The sequence below is a fragment of the Grammomys surdaster genome, unplaced genomic scaffold (genome assembly GCF_004785775.1).
Source record: "Grammomys surdaster isolate TR1022 unplaced genomic scaffold, NIH_TR_1.0 127204, whole genome shotgun sequence".
NCBI classification, from domain to species: Eukaryota; Metazoa; Chordata; class Mammalia; order Rodentia; family Muridae; genus Grammomys; species Grammomys surdaster.
The window spans coordinates 2,484-5,809 of NW_021621794.1; the positions used below are offsets into that span (position 1 = coordinate 2,484).

Genomic DNA, 3,326 nt, shown 5'->3' on the forward strand with positions numbered 1-3,326 from the left:
GAAGGGAAGGGAAGGGAAGGGAAGGGAAGGGAAGGGAAGGGAAGGGAAGGGAAGGGAAGGGAAGGGAAGGGAAGGGAAGGGAAGGGAAGGGAAGGGAAGGAGGCTTTATATGGTGAGAACTATCTGGAGTACCCAAGATGCGAGAGGTCTGATCTCAAAGGGATGTAGGTTGGGTTGATGCCCCAGGCAGGGTAAACTGTTGTGGGGGGTGGTGTAGACATCCTATCTAGTTTGTCTGCATAGTGTGAGTGGCGTTACCCTGGCTACCAAGCAACACTAGTCCATGTGCCACATGGAGCAGACACAGCGTTACCAGATTCACAGTTCAAGGCTGAATCCTGAGTGCCACTCTCCTAGGTGTGCACAGTGGACTTGCCCCCGCAGGCCAATAGCCCGTTGGCTCTGTCTGTGCAGTAGGCTGTGGGCCAAACCGAATGTGCTTGAACCTGGGATGATACTCTTGAGACCTGGGTTTAGCATTCTCTCAGCCAAGCCCCCCCCCCCCCCCCCGCACACGATGCCAGTCCAGGTGACCCAAAGTAAAGTGTTCTTGAGACAAAGGGGTAAACATTAGTGAGTTAAACGTGAAATTATCCCAAGAATCTAATTGTCTTGGCAGAAAAGTACAAGATTCTAGGGAACACATTGTTCTGTGCAACCATATGCATTGTAAACACATTGTTCTGTGTAACCATATGCATTGTAATATTTTTTTTTTTTTTTAAGATTAAGGGTCTAGGGATGTGACTTGCTTGGTAGAGCCTTGGATGGGGCTCAGCATACATGAAGCCCCGGGCTCCATCCCTCGGACCACAGAAACTGAGTGTGGAGGTCTATACTGTAATCCCAGTACTCAGAGTGTCAGCTACATAGTGAGTTCAAAGCCAGCCAGGGCAAAATGAGACCTTGTCATCAGCCAAGGGCACATACTCCTCATACAGATGCTCAGAGTTCAATAATTCCAAGGACCTACTCTGGTGGCTCACAGCTGCCTGTAAAGCCCGTTACAGGTGACACCATGCTCTTTTCTGACCTCCTGTGCCTCTGTACACACCCTGCCTGTACATACATACATGCAGGTACAGAGGTACATACATGCAGGCACACACTCATACACATCAAATAAAGCTTAAAAATTAAAAATAATGAGATACATGCACCATTTAGGATCGTGTAATAAAAACACATAAAAGCAGCGGGAGACCAGAAACAGCAAGCACTGGTGAGGCTGTGGGGAGCTCGGAGCCGGCATTGCTGATGAGAATGTGAAACAGAGCGGTCGCTATGGAAACCTGTCTGTCAGTTAAGAGAAACAGTTGGATGTGGACTTGGGCATGGTGGGCCTGCCTGTATTCTCAGTGACATGGGACGCTGAGGCAGGAAGATTGTATGTCTAAGGCTATCCTGGGCTACACGCTGAGACCCTGTCCCAGACAACAAAGTAAAAGAAAAAGCAGACAGTGTGCACATCTGTCGTTGGAAGACGCAGACAGCAGCTGCTGACCAGATGTTCTGTCCCCGCAGTGTGTGACCCTGTGATGGGCGACAAGAGGAACGGGGAAGGCTCCATGGTGAGTGGACTTGCACCGCTGTTAACCTGTGGTCTGTCTTCTGCTTTGAACCCAGTGAGGGTCCCCTTCCCAGGTAAACCAGTGTGGCCCCCATACAGACTGGTATGCACTGTCTGTGCCTGCATAGGCTACCCACGTGTCCCATGGCAGCCATAGACAGTCTGTCAGCAGTGGGCAAGCTGTTTAGTAAACCTCCAGGTGTGGACACTGAAGCAGATGTCCTACAAGTTTCTCCTGTTGTGGGTGGTCTTCTCCTAAAGATTGATTGGAGGCTCTAGCAGGGGGTGGGGTGGGGGGTGGGGGAGGTTAGCTTTTTACCCCTGACTGCAGGACGGTACTCCTCTGTCCAGGAGTGCATCCTTTTGTGCAAATTTAGGAGAGGGATGCATATGAAGCAATCATGGAGGAAAGGGACACTTAGCCAGCCATATCAGCCTGGCCAGCCTCATCACCCTATCCACAGGGTAGATCCGGTCACAGCCGGATCACCTTCTCATGCAAATGGCTTTCCCCCTGCCCCTTTCCCCTTAACCATTTTAAAATGAGCAAGTCACTCTGAGCTCACAAGCTGCTCAAGACCCAGCCATCACGGAGTGTCAGAATCAGGGAGCAAACCGAGTCCTGTGATGTCATAGAAACCTCTGCACTGATGGGATGCTGAGCAGAGGCCTCAAGCCTGAAGCTTCTAAGTCAGTGTTTTCACACGCAGATTGCCCTGTTATTGCCTCCTCTGGTGGCTCATGGCCGTCTGAACACGCAATTTGATTTCCCCAGAACAACAGGCAACCTGGAATTTACCCTTTTGCAGTACCTGGACAAGTGTCCTTTCTGCTCTGCTCTGCCAGTGGACATTCCTCTGTGTAGGTAGAGATCATGCTTGCCTGACAGGCAGAAGGCCCTGGGTCCATCCTCAGCATGGAGGTAATAAGAAAAACAAAAGTTAAAGATAGATCTAAACTGCATTGGTGGTATAGTGGTGAGCATAGCTGCCTTCCAAGCAGTTGACCCGGGTTCGGTTCCTGGCCAACACAAGGATGAACTTTCGCCTTTAATCCCAGCACTTGGGAGGCAGAGGCAGGAGGATTTCTGAGTTCGAGACCAGCCTGGCCTACAGAGTGAGTTCCAGGACAGCCATGGCTACACAGAGAAACCCTGTCTCGAAAAAAAAAAAGTCTCGTTTTCAGCACTTGGGAGGCAGAGGCAGGTGGATGTCTGAGTTTGAGGCCAGCCTGGTCTACAGAGTGAGTTCCAGGACAGCCAGGGCTACACAGAGAAACCCTGTCTCGAAAAACAAAACAAAACAAAACAAAACAAAAACAAAACAAAAAAAATAGTTCTAAACTGGCTTTGATAAGTCACACCTGTAATCCCAGGACTTGGAAGGGAACAAGATTGCTGTGAGTTCTACGCCAACCTGGGCTACAGAGTAAGAATCCAATGGGGTTTGGGAGGGAGGGGTAAGGTACTGTTTTGTGGAATCCTTCATTGATAACTTAAATAAACAATGAGAAGACCAGGAGGGGGTTGGCTCACAGGCATGTCTTCCATGGAGATGAGACACCCCAGGACTCAGGCTACCAGAGCCAGGTGGGCCCAGCTGGCAGGGCCTGAGGGCCTGGTGTTGCCTAAGCCATCTTGTGCTGTCCTTGGTCTTAGCTCCCTATCTCCCTTCCTTCTTGGTTCTGGTGAGCTGAGGCCATCCCCTCCTGCCTCAGGCCCTTCTCTTCCTTAGTGACACCCTTCTCTGTCCCTGTC

At 50.5% G+C, this 3,326-nt stretch overlaps 1 long non-coding RNA gene across 1 annotated transcript in view; it reads left to right on the plus strand.

Moving 5' to 3' along the window:
* Positions 1 to 1,560, plus strand: part of LOC114615626 — a 4,043-nt gene extending 2,483 nt beyond the window's left edge. Inside the window, exon 3 of the long non-coding RNA XR_003710494.1 lies at positions 1,525 to 1,560. This is a non-coding gene — a long non-coding RNA (uncharacterized LOC114615626). The remainder of the gene's footprint in view (positions 1 to 1,524) is intronic.
* The last annotated feature ends 1,766 nt before the right edge of the window (positions 1,561 to 3,326 follow it).